The sequence below is a fragment of the Tenrec ecaudatus genome, chromosome X (assembly GCF_050624435.1).
Source record: "Tenrec ecaudatus isolate mTenEca1 chromosome X, mTenEca1.hap1, whole genome shotgun sequence".
Taxonomy (NCBI): domain Eukaryota; kingdom Metazoa; phylum Chordata; class Mammalia; order Afrosoricida; family Tenrecidae; genus Tenrec; species Tenrec ecaudatus.
In genome coordinates, this window is record NC_134548.1 from 107483863 (window position 1) to 107506457 (window position 22595).

General features: G+C 36.2%; 1 pseudogene; it reads right to left on the reverse strand.

Moving 5' to 3' along the window:
- Positions 1-9193: 9193 nt before the first annotated feature.
- LOC142433618 (peptidyl-prolyl cis-trans isomerase D pseudogene) lies at positions 9194-10302 on the reverse strand (annotated as a pseudogene).
- Between the last annotated feature and the right edge of the window lie 12293 nt (positions 10303-22595).

Below are 22595 nucleotides of genomic sequence, written 5' to 3' on the forward strand. Positions count from 1 at the left end.
ATTACTTAATTGATTGAGTTCTGTTTATATAGAGCATGGGGGATGGTGGTAGGGGAAAATTTAATCTACCATTTCTTACAGGGGCAGTTCTTTACCTGTTAGATTAAAACCATAAAGGGAGCATTGAGGTACTAAATATATGGTAGCTCTGGGTTCCCTTTCATTGTGTTCCCACTAAGGCAGGGGTCCCACCTATTGTCCAATGACCATCATTTCCACAGTATTGAGGTGTCATCCTTTGCTTCCTCTCTGAATGGATTATTTCTGTCATAAGTATAAGGGTACAGTTCATTTTGAGGTAGGGCCCAGTTTGCTCAGTTGGGATTCCACTTTAGGAGATCCTATATTCCCTGACAGTATCTAAGGTCATCATAGTGCTTATCCTTAGTTCACAGTGTAGTTCTCTTTTGCCAGTGTTGAGTAGATACAGAGGAAAAGTGTATAAATAGGACCATAGATCTGAATTTATTCTCCCTTTGGTTTCCCTACAATTATTGTTCAGCATCCATTCCTGATGTGAGGTTTCTTCCCCCAATTTACCCACTGTAACCACCAACAGAAATATCAGTGTCTCCTGTGAAAGTAGGTGCTCTTCCCCTGTGATTAACTTGATATTACAATAAGGTTCTCCTTTCATTCCTGTGGAGGGACAGGTTATTTGTCACAATGGTGTATAGCTTCAAGTGGATTGTCTTCTCCCTTTTCCTACATCCTGAAAGAGTGACACCAACAAACATGAGGTCTCCTCTTGTGAAGGGATCTTATGAAGTGTACATAAGTGGGCTGATGCATGGTTCATGGCTGGTTGACACACATTCTACACCTTTTTTTAGGAATTGGTCTCTAAGATTTATTTAATTGGTGTTTCTTCTTATAGTTGTAGACTCATGCAATATTTGTCCTTTTGTGATTGACTACCTTCACGCAACACAATAGTTTCTGGGTCCTTCCATGTCATGCAGTGTTTCCTGGTTTCATTCTTGTTTTTTAGGGAAGCATAATATCCCATTGTGTATGTACCATAATTTCCTTATTCATTCTTCCACTGTTGGGCATTTGGGATGCTTCCAGTTTCTTGCAATTGTAAACTGTGCTGCTATAAACATAGGAAAACATACACCAACTCATATCGCAACTCTTAATTCTTTGGGATTATATGCCTAATGATGGTATTGCTGGATTATAGGGAATTTCAATTCCCAGTTGCTTGAAGTATTATTACATCACTTTTGGTAGTGGTTATTAGGTATTTAAAAATCCACTAGCAATGTATACGTGTTTCATTCATTTACAGCCTCTCCAACATTTGTTGTTTTCTGTTATTTTTTAATTGTTCTAGCATTTTCGGTGTGAAGTGTTACCTCATTTTGATTTTAATGTGCACTCCCAAATGGCTAGTGATCATGAGCATTTTTAAAATGGGTGTTGCGGGTTCACAGAAATGACAACCCCTATAATGTCTTGAAATTTAGAAGCGTCTTTATTCGGCTAACCTGACTGCCAGCATCTAAATGTGATTATTGAGGTTGCAGTCCTCAGTGAAAGTAATAGCCAGCTTATCGTCAAAAAGCCCATTTATCAAGGACTTTCCTATGGAGCGAGTAGGGATGACAACACAAAAATAAAAATTAATGGGTTAATTGAAACTTCAAATTGAGCAAGTAAGCATTGCAGGGCACATCAATTACAAAAGAGAAAAATTAAAAGAATAAAACACAATAGCAGGATTGATGATAGCATTGTAGTTAACAAAATAAGAATTGCGAGATTAATTACATTTGGATTACAACATCAAACGGAACAATGTTACAGAGCAATCAAAAGGAACAATATTAAGCAATAATTAAATTAATTACAATGTCCTGATCCCAGGTACATAAAAGTCCATTTTAAAATCAATCACTAGTGTGGATTTCTGAGAAGGGAGGGAAAGTTGCCAGGTCATCTCTGAGCTAACTAAATGGATTTACTTCAGTTAGTCATCCTCATGTGTTTGCTAGCCATTTTTGGTGAACTGTCTGTTCATGCCCGCACCCCCCCTTATTAATTAAGTCTTTTGTTATTTTCTTATTGAGCTGTTGTGGACTTCTGTAAATTTTGGTAATTAGATTCTTGTAGGATGTGTGCTTGATAAAACGTTTCCTCCAACCTGTGGACTCTTGTTTTAGTACAATTCTTTATATTCATTGCTTGTTTCAATGCTTGTCATTTTTTCCCGAGCCTGCGAACAATACAATTTTCCCCTTATTTATGCATGTATATGTGTATGTATGGATATGCATGTATTAGTTGTTGTATTGACAGGTGACTCGTTTCCTCCTGTGGACCCCTCCTTTTGTCTGTTTTACTTGTTGTAGCCACAGGGACTTTGATGAAGTGGACATCCAGGAAAAGCTGTTTATCTCTCCTATCCCTGGTGAGAAGGGCTCCGTTAACTCACTATATTTGCAGTTCATTGTCTACTGGGACCTGGGAAACTGGGACTTGAAAGTGATGGAGAAAATGTTGTTCTTACCTTACAGTCTTACTCTTGGGTTTGGGGCCAAGTGTTTTACTTATTATATTGGTCACTAGAATTTTTTGTTAATCAGTTCTACCACATGGTTTGTGCTTTTGCTTCTTAAAATGTGTTGAAATGGAATTTAAGTGAGGTGTTCAAATGAAGGTGCTCAAACTAAAAATCAGTCTTTGCTTATTTTAACAGATTTTGCTTATTATAACAAGATTTTTAATGTCTATTTTGTCTGATAATATGTAGCCACATAAACACTCTTTTGATTACTATTTGCATTTAATCTTGTTTTCCATCCATTCCACTACAACCTATTCATGCCTTTGGACTTAAATTGTATCTCATGTCAGCAGTATGTGAGGGGGTACCCAAAAAAGAGTATTTTTTCAAAGATATGTATGTAAATTTTTTTACAAAACATTCTTATCACCTTCCAAATACTGTCTATTACACTTAATGCATTTATCAAATCTGTGATTCCAAACTTGGAAACATTTTACAAATTCATTTGTGTGGATGGTAGACAGTAAGTACCTCCCTTTTCACCCCGCATCTTCTATGTCATCAAATAATTGTCCTTTCATGCCCTTCTGCTTTCATGGAACAAAATGAAGTCACATGGAGTGAAGTCAGGTGAGTATGGTGTGGAGGCAAGAGAGACACGCTGTTTTTTGCAGCAAAAAAAAAATCGTGCACTGAGATGGCTGTGTGTAGGTGTATTGTAGTGGTGGCAACACCAGTCCCCCATCTGTCACAAATTAGGCCTTTCTTTTGGTGGCACATGGTTATGCAATCTTTTCAGAACTTCTAAATAGAAAGCTTTACTTGGTGGAATGAACTCCAAATGCATTAGCCCCCTAAAGTAAAAAAACTAAAATAAAACCCAAAAAATGAGCATCATCTTGTTCTTTGATTTCACTTGAGAAGGTTTTTTAAAAAATCATTTTATTGGGGGCTTGTACAGTTCTTATCACAATCAATACATACATCCATTGTGTTATGCACATTTGTACATTTGTTGCGAGCATCATTCTCAAAACATTTGCTTTCTACTTGAACCCTTAATATCAGCTACTCATTTTCCCCCTCCCTCACCACTCCCCTCCCTCATGAACCCTTGATCAATTATAAATTATTATTTGGTCATATCTTACATTGTCCAACGTCTCCCTTCACCCACTTTTTTTGGTCCATCCCCCAGGGAGGAGGTTATATGTAGATCCTTGTAATCGGTTCCCCCTTTCTACCCAACCTTCAATGCACCCTCCAGGTATCGCCACTCTCACCACTGTTATGGAAGGGGTCGTCTGTCCTGGATTCCCTATGTTTCCAGCTCCTATCTGTACCAACGTACATCCTCTGGTCTAGCTGGATTTGTAAGGTAGAATTTGGATCATAATAGTGGGGAGAGGAAGCATTTAAGAACTAGAGGAAAGTTTCAAGTTCCATCATTGCTACCTTGTACCCTGACTGGCTCGTCTCCTCCTCATGGCCCTTCAGTAAGTAGGGCTTTGGGTTTCCACTCTGAAGTTCCCCCTCATTTAGAATGATATGATTTTTTTGTTCTTTGATGCCTGATACCTGATCCCTTTGACATCTCATAGTCAAACAGGCTGGTGTGCTTCTTCCATGTGAGCTTGGTTGCTTCTGAGCTAGATAGCCACTTGTTTTTCTTCAATCCTTTAAGACCCCAGAAACTATATCTTTTGATAGCTAGGCAACATCAGCTTTCTTCACCACATTTGCGTCAGCACACATTTGTCTTCAGTGATTGTGTCAGGAAGGTGTGTATCATGGAATGCCAATTTAATAGAACAACGTGTTCTTGCATTGAGTAACTACTTGAGTGGAGGCCCAATGTCCATCAGCTGCCTTCATACTAAATCTATAAATATATGCACATAGATCTATGTCCCCACCATCCTACATAAATATATTTACACATGTACATGTCTGTATTTAGACCTTCATAAATACCTTTTGTCTCCTAGTTCTTTCCTCTGTTTCCTTTTACTTTCCTCTTGTCCCACTATCATGCTCAGGCTTCATTTAAGTTTCAGTAATTTTTCTCGGTTAGAATGCCCTTGCTGAATCCCTACCAGGCTCTCACATCCTCCTTGCCACTAATTTTACATCACTTGTTGCTCCCTTGTCCCTGGGTTGGTAAACACCACCTCCTTACCCCCTCCTAACTCTCTCCTATGTCACACCAGAACCATCGGTCCTGTAGTTTTCTCCTCCAGACTTTGGCTTGTGTATAAATCTCTTTCTTATACACATATGTGTTTTATGAATTTGTTTCTCTAGTCTACCAAGACACTAACATACCCTTTATGTACTTATTCTTATAAAATACATATTTACACACTGTGTCTGTTTTAAATTTGTAATTATGTCAATTTGTGATTTTGAATCATTGAGGCCTACCTACTGTTCCTGTATGAGTCGTATAAATATAGTTACTATATTTTCTTGTGAGATGATCTATGTCAGATAATTTACTTTTTTGTATGTCCCCATATTATGTCTTCAACATATAGTGCTATGCTGGTTTTGAAACTCACTTTATTCCAAATTTGTCTTTGAACATCAAAAAGTTTGAGAACTGAACATATTTTTCCCTTACACTTATAAATTCATTTTTCCAGGACTTCAAATCACTATGGAGGCTTTTAGTCTTCTTGAATATCATTGTCTCTGCTATGCTATCACATGGAGTTGTTTCTGTTTTATCCAAAATAACAGTCCCTTGTAAACCTCTTCCAGTGCTCTGGATTCTTTGTTTCGTCGTTAACAATTTCACACCTTTCTCTACATAAGCCAATTTGATCACTTTTTCCCTTCCAAATGGTTGATAACATCAAGTTAGTTGTTTGTATTCATCCAACAAATCAGACAAGTGGTGACCAGATTCAAATTTTGCAATGATTTCTTAATTTCACTCTGTCATGGGTCTCACAATTATCTTATTAGCATTATGGCTGGTATCATTAAAGTTATTTGGAGCTATGGTTATGATATTTTACACAAATAAAGAGCAAACAAAGCACAATGAAAAATATTTTATTACACTAACCCAGCATTATTTGTTGTCTGAAGTAAGTACTATTTATATTAAAGAATCACCCCTCTGTTTCTGAGGTGAGACAGGATACGTGACTCAATCTAGGACCTTACAGGCTTCTTCAAGTTGAATTTTAAGTTACCTATCCAGCAAAGTTAGCATAGTTTTGTCAAGCTTTGCTATTTGAATATTAGAAAATTGGAGCTAGCAGTCCTTCAACAACTAAGGTAATCTATCTTATCTATCTATCATCTATCTATCTATCATCTATTTCATCTAACCACTATCAGATGGTATTATAGATTATGCTTTAGCCATCAAGTATGATTTAAAGACATAAGAAAGATAGTTTATTGCTTTTACTTTTCTAATGTTTTCATATTTCTGAAATTTCAAATATTTTTATATATTTCTCTTAAAAAGATTGTATTTTCTCATTCTTTAAAGGTAAGTTTGCTGGCAATAAAGTTTCTTTCTTTTTTATCCTTTATGTGAAAATATCTTCATTTCACCATTTTTACTGAAATGTTTTCACTAGATAGAGAATTCTAACTTGTTTCCTTTAATACTTGAAAAAACGGTTTGCCACTTACATTTGAAACTCACGTTTCAGATAAGAAATATGTTCACATTGATATCCATGCTTCATTAAAAATATGTGGTATTTTTTCTATTGGATTTAATTTTTCTTCTTTTTCAATTTAATTTCCAGAGTTTAAATATGATGTTCCCTAATGTATATGTAGTTGGGTCATATAATTTTGAATACACTTAGTGTTTTGAAACTATTAAAATTTTAGTCCTTCTTTGTCCTGGAGGTGTTTTTAGTCACTAGTTATTTGATCTCACTATCCCTTTTCATTTTTTTATACATCTCCCTTGGATTCAGTAATATGAATTGAATTATTTTTGTATTATCTCAAAGATTGCTTATATTCAGTTAATTTGCTTGTTTATTTTGTCATTGTCATTCATATTAGGTGTAATACATTGATATTTTCTAAAGTTCACTCGTACTTTTTCCCCCAACAATTTACACCCTACTATTCAGTCCATCCATTGTGTTTTATTTCAGTTACTGCATATTTTAGTTCTGTATTTTCTAATTGGTTCTTTGGGGGCATGCAAACATTTAATTTTAGTCTTCTCACAAATATATTCTAACAATGGTTGAATGCTGTATTTATCTGATTTTCCTATGCTAAAAATAAAGAATTCAAGTGGGAACACACTTGTGCTTATACAGCCAAGCCAAAACTAAAAACAAACCAAACAAACAATACAAAACCAAGCTTGTATTATTGCGGGGAGTCCAATACATAGGGTAGAAAAGAGTGTCCTCGATGGGTTCAGACTCTCATACTTTGGGCAATTAGTAGAAGATTTTGATTACTGTAACCAGGGCTCCTGTAACTGTAACCATAGCCTCATCTTTCTCCAACAGGACACTTGGTGGGTTCCACTTGTTGACCTTGTGGTTAGCAGCTCAGTGGTTATACCATTATGCCATCAGTTTCCCTTACAGTAAAGTATACCAATTAAAAGATTACTTGATTTTTAACAAATCTTTAAGAGAGCATAATATTATCCTCCTTAAAATACCTAATTCAAAGTTTTTTAATATATTGACAGAGGTGCACTATCATTCCCACTACCTCAATTCCGAAGATGTGTGTCACTAATGAAAGAAACCCTTTGCCCCTAGAAATCTACCTGGAGTTCTAACCCTGTTGTTGCTGTGTTGTGAAATGTCGTAGAGTTGCTTCGGATGGCTAGTGATCCTATGTACTAGAAAAAAAACCCCACAAAACACTCCTGGTCCCATGCAGTTCTCACAGCCATTGCTATGTTTGAACTATTGTTACAGCCACTTTGATAGTCTATCTCACTGATGATATTCTTCAAATTTCAAATAATTTTCTACTTTACTAAGCATGACCTCCTTTCCCAGGGACTAGTCCTCCTAATCGACATGTCCAAAGTACATAATGTCTCCTCTTCTTCCCATCTACAGAGCATTCTGATTGTGCTAGTACTTTTGACAAATTGCTCAATTCTCTGTCAGTCTATGGTATATCCAAAATACTTCACTAACTCTGTAAGAAAATGCATCAAATTTTAATTTTAGCCTTCACGAGTCTTTGTCCAATATTTGCATGCATAAGAGGTGGTTGAAAATACCATGGGTAGGGTGAAGTTCACCTTCGTTCTCAAAGTGACATCTTCGTGTTTTTAAGATTTCAACACAACGTCCCCCAACAAATTGGCCAAATGCAATGTCATTTCATTTGTTAACTGCTGCATCCGTAAGTGTTAATTACAAATTCAATTAAAATGAAATCCTTGACAATTTTAATCTTTTCTCCATTTATCATAATAATAGTTATTGGTTCAGTTTTGAGCATTGTTATTTTATTTATCTTGTGCTACAATCTATACTGAAGACAAGCATTTTTGATCCTTTCAACAAGCAAGATTGTGTTATCTGCATATTTTCCTTTGTTAGTGAATCTTCCATTCCTGTTACTGTATTCCTTTTCCTATAGTTCAGATACTCAAATTATTTTCTGTGTATACAGATTAACTACATGTGGTTAAAGGATACAACTTAGCCAACGCCTTCTCTGTTTTAGTTGACCAAATGTCTCTAATTCTATATGCAGGTTCTATGTGAGCACAGTTAAGTGTTCTGGAATTTATGCACTGTACAACTTTATCCATAATTCCTCGTCATTCACACTGTTGAATGCTTTGGTACAGTCAATAAAATACTCTAAACAACTTTCTCTTACTCTCCACTTTCACTCAATATCTATTTGGCATCAGAAATTAGATCCTTCACTCTGTTTCTGCTGAATTGGGCTTGGGTTTCTGGCACTTTCTGTTTGAGGTACTGCTGCAATCCCTGTTCAAATTGTCTTCAGAAAAAATGCTCTGCTTGTATGTGATGCCATTGAAAGGTTTGAGAATCTCTCCCTCTCTATTTCCTACTTTACCGGAAACAGCAAATGGGCTTCTGGAGTCTCCATTCTGTGCCATTGCTCTATGGATCTGCCATTGCAATATTCCCAGGCTATTTTGGCTACAATAGTTGTGTAGTAAGTTTTGAAACTGGGAAATTAGAAGTCTCTTATATTGTACTTTTTTGTATTTATTTCTTTTTCTAGGACCTCTTTCCTTTCTATATAAAGTTTGTGATTAGTTTTTTCGATTTCCTAAAGAATGATGGATTCTGGATCTAGTTATCACTAACATAGCTTTCATAATATTAATATTTTCATAATGTAAAATCTTCTGTTCTATGGATATGGTTTCTTCATCTATATGGATGATATTTGCTACCATTTACCTAGGTTTCTTTAGGTTTCTTCTAATAGTGTTTTGTAATTTCCTTTGTATAGATGTTTAGTTTCTCTGTCTAATATTTATTGCGAAGTATTTCATCTTTGGTAGTACTATTTTTTGTGACAATGTTTTATTAAGAGGCCCTATCAGCATTCCTAAAAATAAACAATGTGAAACTAAAACATAAAAGATACATATTATGGATAATTATCCAAATACCTTAAATATATGTATTCCCTTTATATACCCAATGCATAATATGCAAGCAAAATTTAATGTTTTGCATACACTGACTTCTCCTTGTCTTTCTGTGCCTTCATCTTTTGCTTGACTTTCATCAATTATGCCCAAGTAGTTCATCTCCAGGTACTATCTCTTGAGCTTTCTTGAGATAAGCAAATGTTTGATCATCTTCTTTTCATCTTGGCTAGCCTTCAGCTCTGTGGTACAGTGCCTTGATATTTGATGGATCTGGTTGAAGGATGAAGAGACTCCAAACAGCTGTCACTTGCTCCCTGCCAATTGGACATTTTTAATTTCCAAGTTATAATATTCAATACACAGATTAAAGCTATAGGTTGTAGCTTGGATCTATCTGCTTTCTCAATAACAGCCTTTGAACCTTCTACGTGCCTTAAAACTTTTGCATATTTAATGACTAGCTTCCAGTTCTGGGATTTTAAAAAATGTAATTCCAATTTCTAAAATATCTTCTGCTATCAGTAAAAATTTATCTACATCTTTTAAGTGTATCTGAGCATCCTCAGGGAAGTCAGGATGCCTGTCACCAGACCCATATTTGGGGAACATTCTCCAATCTTCTCCTTCTTTAAATTCTTTGCATTCTACAATAATGCAACCAATTGGCAGGTTTTTTTAACCTTTCACTTCTATATTTTGCATGTTTGCTACACCCATTCCTTTAATAACTTGGCAAAATTCCACATGTATACCAACCAAATAAGAAGTTTGAAGTGTTATGATAAAGAAATGAGAAACTTTTGTATGGGTCCTGTATTTGCCATGCTCAATAAACATTCCTGATCATGTTTATAATAGTAATTTTCATCTTTGAAATTTTCACCATAAATACTTTTCCACTTATCACATTCTCATTTCAGAAGTCTCCACCCTGAATTATGAAATTCTTAATAATTTTATGGAAAGGGCATCCTTTGAAATGGAGAGATTTTCCAATTGTGGAGCCAATGCCATTTTCTCCCATACATAATGCACAAAAATGTTCTGTACTATTAGAGACAATATCTGCAAACAACTCTAAAACAATTCTATCAACTTGCTCCCCTCCAGTGTCCATATCAAAGAAGATTTGGGGGTTGCTGAGTTTGAAAAGCCTAGTTTGGGGGGAAGGATGCAACATCTTGACATCAACATGCATTTAGAAAAGGACAGAAAGATACCTCATATTAATATTATAAATGACATTATTTTCCTGATTTTCTTTTCATAGTTCTTTTAGTTATTGTAAAGGAATCCAACTAATTTTTGTATATTGATCATGTCCTCTGCCACTTTTCTGAATCTTTTTCTATGAGTCTTTGGTGTTTCCAATGTACAGGATCATATCAACTCCTAATAGAGATTTTTCCCTTTGCCCTTGCCCATTCAGATGCTCACTCCTTCCCCCTTTTACTCTCCCATACCTCTGAAAAAGCCTTTCAATACCTTGTGGAATAGAAATAGTGATACAGTACATTCTTGGCTGGCTTCCGTTCACAAAGAAAGTCTTTCAGTTTCTCTCCATTGAAAGCAATGTGGACCATTTGATGTGTATATATGGTCTTTGATGATTAGTACTCCGTATGTCAAATCTGTACTTGAGATGCACTCCAAACTTAGGTGGTATGCTCAAGTTCATATTTTGACTCCAATGGACTGGTTATTTTCATCAACTTCAATCTGAACTTCTATATAAGCAATTGATACTCTTGTTTCACAGGCAGCCCTTGCCTTGTTTTGACTGATGATATTAATCTTCTCCATTGTCTCTTCCTACAGATATAGTCAATAAATTCCTACATATTGCATCTTACAATGTCTATGTGTTTAGTTGCTATTTATGTTGCTTGAAGAGAAAGTGCTTGTAGTAAAGTCATTGGTCTTGAAAAAATGTATCATGTGTTCGCCAGCTAGATTTCTATCACTCTGGTAGTTACATAATCTGGTGTCAACTTGAGAAGGGGTAAAGTTTATCCTGTCAATCAGGTCACACCTTGATTACCTCATTTGAAGGGGATAAAGAGATAAATAGCTCTCTGGAGGCGGGTCACACACACACACACTCACTGCAGGACATTCCTGATGATAAGCCTGGTGGAGTTACACTGATGCAGCCAGAGTCCTGGAGCTGGAAGGGCCACGTGGAGACCCATGCCAGAGCTGAGATATTTTCACCACCACTGGATCCATAATACTTTTCACCCACTGGCCTGTGATCTTACTGCATTGATGTCATTGCATGGCTGTGTAAATCTAAATAAATATATGGACTAGTATTGGCCATATGATATGGGCTAATATAGGACTTATGGACTTGATCTGGACTGGGCTGGGATGTTTTCTTAATGTATAAACAACACTTTGATATAAAGTTCTCTCTTACACACATATGAATGTCTATAAATTTGTTTCTCTAGTCAACCCAGACTAACACAATCACTAAGGCCATATTTTTTAATCATTTTATTCAGGGCTCATACAACTATTATCACAATCCATAAATACATCAATTGTATAAAGCATATTTGTACATTTGTTACCCTCAAGAATCTCAAAACATTTGCTCTATATGTAAGCCCCTGGCATCAGCTCTTCATTTCCCCCTCCCTCCCCGCTACACCCCCCATGAATCCATGATAATTTATAAATTATTATTTTGTCATATCTTACACTGTCTGACGTCTCCCTTCACTCTATTTTCTATTGTCCGCCCCCCCAGTGAGGAGGTTATTATATTACTAACAATCTTTCCTTTTTGCTTCCAACTTACACACTACCACCAATAGTAATTATCAAAACATCTCGATTATATGTTTGGTCAAGTTCAGATTGAAGATGTTTAACAAATTCTTTAATTTCTTCATCACTATCTTAGTTATTGGTGTATAAATTAAATGAATAGCTGTGTTTCTGGACTTCTTTATAGACATAGAGATATAATTTGAGCCAGTATTGGACTTTAAGATAGATTTTGAAATGTTATTGATTCATTTTCAAGCACCATAGATTCCATATGAGAAATAGAAAATTAAATAAATTAAATCACGCTGAAACATAAGCAAAGTCTTAGACCCACATGAAGTAGTGTAATAGTTATGTTTTATGTCAACCTGAGTGGACCAAGATTCCACCATGATATGATTGAACATAGTGTGGTCAACTCCATGATGGAATATTCTGTAAAGCAGTCAAAATGAAATATTACCTCCTTAATCTGGTCCCAGTCTTAATACAATGGAAGCAGGTTTCCTTCAGTCTGTAGCCTACTCTTAGTATATAAATTGACAGTGTGCAGAAGCTGTCTAATTTCATATAAATATATCTAAATATACACATAAATATGGCTCTTATAGCTCTTCTTGTAATATATACAATTTTATCAAGAATATTTATACATATGTTGCCATCATCATTTTCAAAACAGTTTCTTTCTACTTGAGCCCTTGGCATCAGATTCTCATTTTTACCCTCCCTCCTCTAGTCTCCCACCCTTGTGACCCCTTGATAAATGATAAATTATTATGATTTTCATATCTTACCCTGTCCACTATCTCCCTTCACCCATGTTTATGTTGTTCTTCCCCTTGATGTGCAGTTTATACATTCATTATTTTGATAGATTCCCCTTTTCTCCCCCTACCTTCCCCCTACCTTCATAATATCACTACTCCCATTATTGTTCCTGAGGGGTTTATCTGTCCTGGATTCCCCATGTCAAGAGCTATTTTGTGTACTAGTGTACTTGCTCTGGTCTAGCCAGATTTGTAAGGTAAAACTTGTGTCATGATAGTTGGGGTGGGCAGGGAGGAAGCATAAAAAATTAGAGGAATGTTGTGTGATTCGTCAGTGCTATATTGCATCCTGACTGGCTTGTCCCTTCCTTGTGACCCTTCTGTAAGGTGATGTCCAATTGTCCACAGATTGACGTTAGGTCTTCATTCCAACCTCCCTCCTCACATGGATATGATTGTGTGTATTTGGTTTTCTGATGTTTGGAGCTGGTTCACTTCTACTGCTGAATATGGGTTCTGCATCAGGTTTGTCCAACACCTATTATATCAACTGCCAATCCCGGGAGTCACCAAGAGACTCTCCACCTTGAATTCTTTTGGCTGAGTTTGGATTCATTCAGTTCTGCATCTACTCGCCTATGAACTTCCTGCTTCATCATCTTACTCCTTGTTCTTCAACCACTGCAACTAAAATGAGTCAGGCTAAGTCCCCAAAATTGAGAAGGATTTGATTGATCCCCTTCTACAACTGTTTGAGCGGTTTCTTGGTGTAAATCTCTTTATATGTACAAACACACACATGTTACTCCTTCTGCTTCTCTGGAATCATACATACTAATATATCCATAATATGAGTTCCAGGAAGAGACATTGCAAGATTATATATTCAATGAAAATAAATGAAGCAAACCTGAAGAAAATTAGCATAAATACAGAAAATCCAATAATAAAAGCACAAACTCCAATAACATACAAGTCTGGTGGCATGGTGGGTCGCTCACTACAAGATCAGCAGTTTGAAACTACCAGACTTTCTGTGAGAGAAAATTGAGTATTTCTACCCATTTAAAGATGGAGAGTCTCAGAAAATGTATTAACATTGTTTTGAACCTCTTAAATCTTAAATAACTATATAATTTATTGTACATAAAATTACTCTACATGAAAAAAAACCCTTCTGGTATGTATTGTTTTGATCTGGCTTACAAAAATGCAATGACAGAAAGCAAAAGTTATTTTTTCTCTGAGTAATGACAACAAAAACAAAATATACTTAACATCCTCTACTATCATGGATACAGTCCCTCCCTCTGAATCTATTAAATAACAGCCAAACAACTACCTAATTTTTAAATTCTGTCATTAGGCCATAAGTCTGATGTCTAGGCTGACCATTTAAGATAGTTGAGAAAAATAATTGGATGCCTATATAGCAGTGCTCTAAGTTTCTCCCGCCCCCTTCTTCAAGATGGAGCACTCAGTAAAAGTGAAAAAGTAATAGTTAAGTACTACACTTGCTCTTTCTTGGGCACTGAAGACAAATTTTTAGAATTGCCAGGAGCATATACATGGAAATATGTGTGTCAGTTGAGTTGCCTAAAATTTTTAGAGCACTTGTTCCCTTTCTGGAGTCATCTAGCAGACATTTAAGAAGAATCACTAAGAGCAGTACTAAATTGTAGGCTTCAAAACCTTTTCAAATTGTATGGTAGTGTCACACAGAATAAGAGATGGGTTAGTTTTCCACCATTAAATCCAAAGCTCAGAGTAGCTTTGAAGTGTTTTACTCTCTTAAAATAATGGGAGATTTATTATTATTTTAAAGAGAATACTGATATTCTGTTCTTTTATACTATTAATTTTCTTGGAAAGGACAAAGACTTCTGGAGATGAAAACATAACTCTTTTTTAAACGTTTTATTAGGAATCATGCAACTCTTATCACAATCCATACATACATCAATTGTGTACAGCACAACTGTATATTGATTGCCCTCATCATTTTCAAAACATTTGCTCTCCACTTAAGTCCTTGGCATCAGGTCCTCTTTTTTCCCCTCCCTCCCCGCTTCCCCTTCCCTCATGAGCCCGTGATAATTTATACATTATTTTGTCATATCTTGCCCTGTCTGACGTCTCCCTTCACCGCCTTTTCAGTTGTCTGTCCCCCAGGAAGGAGGTCACATGTAGATCCTTGTAATCGGTTCCCTCTTTCCAATCCACTTACCCTCTACCCTCCCATTATCGCCACTGACACCCTGGTCCTGAAGATACCATTCGCCTTGGATTCCCTGTGCCTCCAGCTCCTATCTGCATCAGTGTACATCTTCTGGTCTAGTCGGACTTGCAAGGTAGAATTCGGATCATGATAGTGGTGGGGGTGGGGTGGGGGTGGGAGGAAGCATTTATGAACTAGAGGAAAGCTGTATTCTTCATCGGTGTTACATCGCATCCTGACTGACTCATCTCCTCCCCTAGACCCCTCTGCAAGGGAATATCCAGTGGCCGACAAATGGGCCTTGGGTCTCCACTCTGCACTTCCCCCTTCATTCACTGTGGTAAGATTTTTTTGTTCTGATGATGACTTCTACCTGATCCCTTTGACACCTCATGATCGCACAGGCTGGTGTGCTTCTGAGCTAGATGGCCACTTGTTTACCTTCAAGCCTTTAAGACCCCAGACACTATACCTTTTGATAGCGGGGCACCATCAGCTTTCTTTGCTACATTTACTTATGCACCTCTTTGTCCTCAGCGATCATATCATGGAGGTGTGCACCCAATGATATGAATTTTTTTCTTTGATGCCTGATAACTGATCCCTTCGGCACCTTGTGATCACACAGGCTGGTGTGTTCTTCCATGTGGGCTTTGTTGCTTCTGAGCTAGATGGCTGCTTGCTTATCTTCAAGCTTTTAAGACCCCAGGCGCTATATCTTTTCATAGCAGGGCACCATCAGCTTTCTTCACCACATCTACTTACTCACCTGCTTTGTCTTCAGCGATTGTGTTGGGAGGGTGAGCATCATAGAATGCCAATTTAATAGAAGAGAGTATTTTTGCATTGAGGGATACTTGAGTGGAGGCCCAATGTCCTTCCGCCACCTTAACACTAAACCTATAAATATAGGCACATAGATCTATTTCCCCATCCTCATATATATATTTGCATATGTACATATCTTTGTCTAGACCTCTAAATTGCCCTTTGCCTCCCAGCTTTTTCCTCTATTTCCCTTCACTTTCCTCCTGTCCCGTTATCATCCTCCATTCCCACCTGAGTTTCAGCAATACCGCTTCATTACATAACCCTTTATCATGCCCTACCAGGCCTGACACACCCGCCTCACCACCAATTTGGATCACCTGTTGTTCCCTTGCCCTGGGTTTGTTAATGCCACTTCCTTACCGCCCCCACCCACCTCCGCTATACCACTTCCCTCCATAAGTGTCAGTCCCATTGTATTTCCTCCAAATTGTTCATCCAGCCTATCTTATTTAGACAGACCTGCGGAGGTAATAACATGTGCAAAAACAAGACAGAGCAAAACCAAGCAACAATACACAACAAAACAACAACAAACCACTGACAAAGAACAAAACATATCACAGCAAGAAAGAAAAGCTTGTAGTTAGTTCAAGGATTGTTTGTTGGCCTTTAGGAGTGTTTTCCTGTCCAGTCTGTTGGGGCACCACGTCCTGGCCCCAAAGTCCACCTTCAGCATTCCCTGGGGACCTTGCTGCTCCATTCCCTTGCTGTTCCGCTGCACTCCCCCAGTGCTTTGCCTTGGTATGGTGGGATCTGGTTGGGCCCAATTCCCACAGGTAATCTCAGGTGCTGTCCTCCACAGGGCCATGGGTCAGTGAGGGATGTCACATCTTATCGTGGGCCTGGCCATATGGTCCTCTCTGTGAACTGCCTGCTCTCTTAAAGAAATTGCTTGCAAAATTAGATAAGCTAAAATATATTCCACATTTTGGTTTATGAAAATATTCAATTAGAATTGAAAATGAATGTTCTTCTTATTCTTATCTTTTATTTCTAAATAATGAGTGTAGTGGGATGTCTACAACATTAGTATCCAACTCTCTATGTGTACAATTTTAAAGTCCAACTTGTCAAAATTATTGCTTTGAATATATAAGTAACTTAACAAAAACAATTTTAGAAATAAAATCACTTTATATAATCCGTTTAATATTGTTTAATAGACTTTACAATAATACTCAAATGCAAGGAAACCTTCACAGATATTAATTAAAGAAAATAATTGCCACTAACCTCCAAATTCCACTAAGAGCTCCTTGCTTAGTGTTTTAAATGCTAATTTTTTAGAAGTAAATTTAATTCTGAGCTGCATGTAATTTGGGTAATTTGACCCTAGTCCCCAAACTTCTTAACTACTACTTCTAATTTCTAAATAAGTTAGGAAATGTGGTTCCATCTAAAACTTCATTGATATAGCTCATATTATATTTCATTTAGTTCTATATTGCATTAAACAATGTGAAACTGGTGCTTGGTAATCAAAATTAGCAACATTATATGATTTATTTTAACATACAATCACATATAAAATATTAACTGCAGTTCATAAGCAAATGTTCTAAATTTGTTTTCTTTCATTGAAACTTTTAATATGCACTTTTATTCAAATTACTGTAATTATGACAATAGGGATTGGCCTAGTTTGGAACTTCCTTTCTTTATATCTTTGAAATAAGTATCTGCTATCAAATTCACAATGAAAGAATTATCAGACTCTGTAGAAAGAGATGTCATATTTTATTTATTCACAATACACTATTTATAAGCATCACTGTAGAAAACTATGAAGAATAATTTATGAACTAATTACAAATAATGATTTGTTTATTAAAACAGTTGCTCACGGACTTGAACTCTTTAGACATGTTCTGACTTTAAATTCTTTTCTCCTTGTTTTTAAAATAATGATATTATAATGTTATTATAAAGTGCTTAGCAGCCTTTGAAAGGTACACTTAAATTACCCATTAAAATAAATAAGACGTAGAAAAACAAAACCCTGTACTACTATTAAGTAAGACAATGAGATCATTTATTAATAAAATCTCGATGAAATTTCCTTGACCCATAGATTTTTTATGGTGACTGGATACAAATGTTAAAGATTCACTTAATGAAACATAGTCTAACTGAAAGGAAGCAAAATTATATTTCAACCTTACGTCTATGCTTTCCTTCGTATGCAGAGATCTAAGCTCTCGATCACACAGAAACCTGGGCAGTTTTCTTTCAGTGGAGTGGGTGAGGCTATCTTTAAATATTCACTCTACAATATGCAGACAACTAGAGGGCAGTAAGAAAGAAGGAGATTGGCAATATTGAAATTTTTTTCTGAGTAAAAAATGTTTTCACATTCTGTTTCTCCTAAGGCATTTTAAATTGTGTTCACTCACCTTTCCTTTTCTTTTAATTTGATCTAATTTTCTAAAGTATTGTTCTAATTTATTTCTATTTCTTTCTTCAGTTCTATTACCTGATACCTAAGTTTTTCTAATTCTTAGTTATTTCATCTAAACTTGTATCATTTATTAATGTCTTCAGATTGTAGTTTGTATTTTCAATCTGTTTTATAGACACAACTTTCTCATATGTTTGTTAGATGTGGCATGATTCTTATTTTTCTTATAATAAATTTTTATGGGATTTTATATCATTAATTCCTATATTCTCATTCCTATTTATAGTTTTCATATCAATTACTAGTCTGTACATTTCTCATACTGTAGTGGCTTGTTTGTTGCTATAAGGTTGAGAATATATCACTAGTGTTTCAAATACCAGCTGAGTCCCTGATGGTGGATATATTTCAGCAGAACTTCCAGACTCAAATATGGTTGGAAGGATGAATGAGCAAATAACTTCTTAGGAATCAGTCACTAAAAATCATTATGAATAACCACAGGATATTTACTGATATATGCTTTAAAATGAGTCCCTCAGGTTATAAAGCACTCAAAATAATATTGGAGAAGAACTTCTTCCTGAAAGTATAATAGACTCTAATGACTTGGTAGGAGAAAACACTTTGGGATCTTCATTTCTTGTACAAAGTATGAATTTAAGGAAACTAGAAGTCATCAAAAATTAAATGAAACAGAAATAGATCTATGTGTTATGCACTAATGAGGTAAAATGAACTGATATTGATAATTTTGAATCAATTGAATTGTTTACTATGTTGGGAATTCCGAATAATAAAGGCATTCTGTTTATCACCACAAAGAACACTTTAAGGCCTCTGGTAGGATAATATTCATATACTGACAAGAAAATCCAATTAAAAAAACTATTATTCAAATTTACACCAACCACTAAAGCCAAGATGAAGAAACTGAAGAATTCAACCAATGTCTGAAATTGATGAAACATGAAATTAAGATGCACTACTAATTTCAGGTGATTGGAATGTGTTAGTTGAGAACAAAGAAGAATTAGTGGTTAGAAAATAAGATCTTGGTGATAAAAATAAAACTTGAAATTGCATGATAATATTTGCAAGACCAGTGACTTTTTCATTGCAAATATTTTTTTCTTTTTTGAACAACACATTGTGACTACATATGCAGACTTTGCCTGATGGAATACACAGGAATCAAATTGACTATATCTGTGTAAAGAGACTATAGAGAATCACAATATCGTCAATCAAAACATGGTCAGTAACCAACTATGGAGCAACTATCATTTGGTCATGTGCAAATTCAGAATGAAGGTAAGGAAAATTTAAAGAAGTCTAAAAGAGCCAAATACAAATATGAGAATAACTCACCTGAATTAAAAAACAAAACTTAAGAACAATTTTTCCTGTACCATCTTCACAATTCTTGATGTTTTGAGTTCATTGTTTGACTAACAGTGTTGAGGGTCTACCATTTTTTTCCAGACCCCTCTCCTTTACCAAGAATGATGTCCTTTTCCAATGAATAGTCTCTCCTGATAATATGTCCAAAGCACACCAAATGAAGTCGCCTGATTCTCCCTTAAAAAACACTAAAACTGCTTTATCAGGTTATAATTCATATACTATACATACTATAATACCAATTCAGTGATTTTTTTCATTATTTTTAGTGTCAATGTATCTATACATTACATAAGCACATCTATACAATGGAATAAAGAGCCCTGGTAGGTAGGGAGTTCCGTGTTAGGCTGCTAACCACAAATTCAGCAATTCAATCACATCACTGCTCCATAGGAGCATTCACCATCACTAATTGTGAACATGTTCCTCACTCCACAAAGAAATCCCAGACCCATCAACTGCCACTCTCCATGAAACCACTCCCACCTCCACTTGCCACTTCCTGGCAACCACTTATGTACATCAGTCTCTATTGATGATCCTCAATTTTAAGGAGAATTATCTCTGTACTTTCTCCAAGACAGATACATTTGTCCTCTAGAGTCCATGGTACATCTGATATGCTTTGCCAACACCATAATTCCAATGCATCAGTTCTTCTCTGGTCTTCCTTAGTCACTGTCTATCTTTAAAATGCATATGAGGTTATTGAAAATACTAGGGCTTGGGTCAGGCAAACTTTATTGTTCAAAATTACTTCTTTGCTTTTTAGCCATTTAAAGAGCTCTTTTTAAAAATTCATTTTATTGGGGGCTTGTCCAACTCTTATCACAATCCATTTATCCATCTGTTGTGTCAGGCACATTTATACATTTGTTGCCCTCATCATTCTCAAAACATTTGCTTTCTGCTTGAGCCCTTGGTATCAGCTCCTCATTTTCCCCCTCCCTCCCTGCTCCCTCCTCTCTCATGAATCCTTCATAGTTTACAAATCATTATTTTGTCATATCTTACAGTCTCCAATGTCTCCCTTCACCCACTTTTCTGCAGATTTGGACAGCAAAGAATATTATTTGATTTCTTGATGGCTGTTTCCAAGAGCATAGATTCAGATTGTAGATCCAACTGAATTAAAACCCTTAAGAAATTCATGTAGCTCAGAAACAACAAAGTCCACATGGAAGAAGGACACCAGCTTGTGTGACCACGAGGTGTTGAAGGAATCAGGTATCAGAGAACAAAAATATCTTATCATTGTAAATGAGGATGAGTGCAGAGTAGAGACCAAAGCCCACCTGTAGGCAACTGGACATCCCCTTATGGAATGATCGTGGGAGGAGACAAGCCAGTCAGGATGCAGGGTATCAACGATGAACCATACAACTTTCCTTTCGTTCTTAAATGCTTTCTCCCCCAACTCTCATGATCCCAATTCTACCTTACAAATCTTGCTAGACCAGAGGATGTACATTGGTACAGATAGGGACTGGAAACACAGGGAATCCAGAACAGATGAACCCCTCAGGACCACTGGGAGGATGGAGGGAAGATGTGGTAGAAAGGGGGAACCGATTACAAGGATCTACATATAATTTTCTCCCTGGGGGATGGACAACAGAAAAGTAAGTGAGTGTAGATATTGGAGAGTATAAGATATGACAAAATAATAATTTATATATTATCAAGGGTTCATGAGGGAGGGAGGAGTAGGGAGGGAGGGAGAAAATGAGGAGATGGTATCAAGGGCTCAAATAGAAGGAAAATGTTTTGAGAATGATGGCAACAAATGTACAAATATGCTTGACACAATGAATGGTTGGACACAATGGATGGATGGATGGATTTTGATAAGAATTGTACGAGCCCCACAAAATATGATTAAAAAAAAGAAATTCAGCATTTCCTTCATTCATCAGTAGCTTGTCTATTCATTCAAGTCTGAGGTTTTTGTTTTCTTTACCTTGAATTGTATTCCATATATAAAGTTGCTTTCTTTGAAATGTATTGGCAAGTGCCTCAAACCCTCCTTACTCTTAGAGAGCAATTCACAGACTTTTGATGAGTCATCCTACAATCTTGATGTTATGATCTTCTTCAAAAAGTACAGTTTCTCGGATTATTTGCTCAATATTCAGATGGTTTATGGCTAAACAGTACAACACTGATATACACCTTTCTTGATTTTAAACCATGCAAAATCCTCTTACTTGGTATGAACAAATGCCTATTGTACATAAGGACGATTGAGCCTTCTGGAATTCTTATTTTTCTCAATGTTATCCATAATTTGTTCTAATCAACACAGGGAAATGCCTTTTAATAGTCAATAAAACACAAGTAAACTTTTCTTGCATTCTCTTCTTATAGCCAAGATCTGTTTATGTCTTCTTCGGGTGCAACTCTTTTTCAATTACCTTCAGCATACTTAAAGGTGATATTCATTATTTTGTTTCATAATTTCCGCAATCTGTTGGTTCACCTTTCTTTAAAATGAGCACAAATATAGATACCTAATTGTCGGTTGGTGAGGTAGCTGTTTTCCGACTTTTCTGACTCACCATGAGTGCTTCCAGTACAGCGTCAACAGGTTGAAACATTTCCATTAGAATTCTTCAGAACCCGAAGACCTGTGTTTGGCTAATGCCTTCAGTTAACTTGGCATTCTTCCTTCGTTTGCTACCTCTTTAAATGGGTGAATTTTGCCTAGTTCTTTGTAGTCTGTGATTCTTTTCACCCTTTCTTTTTATTTTATTTTTTTGAGCTATAATTAAAATATAAGACAATTCAATAGTTGGATACTATCAAGGAGGTTTGTGCAATCATTGCTATAATCAACTTTAGAACCTTTTCTTCCTTCTGCTACCCATTGGGGTTCACTTTCCATTTCTGTTACCCACTCCTTCAAAACACCCCCAGGCAGCAATCAATGCGGCTAGTGTCTTCATAAATCCACCCACAAGAGCAAACAATAACCAAGAACCCAGGCACAAGGATCATATAAGACAGAGAAAAACGTCAAGAGAAAGCAGAGAAAATTAAAATTTTTTAATAAATACACATTGGGTCCA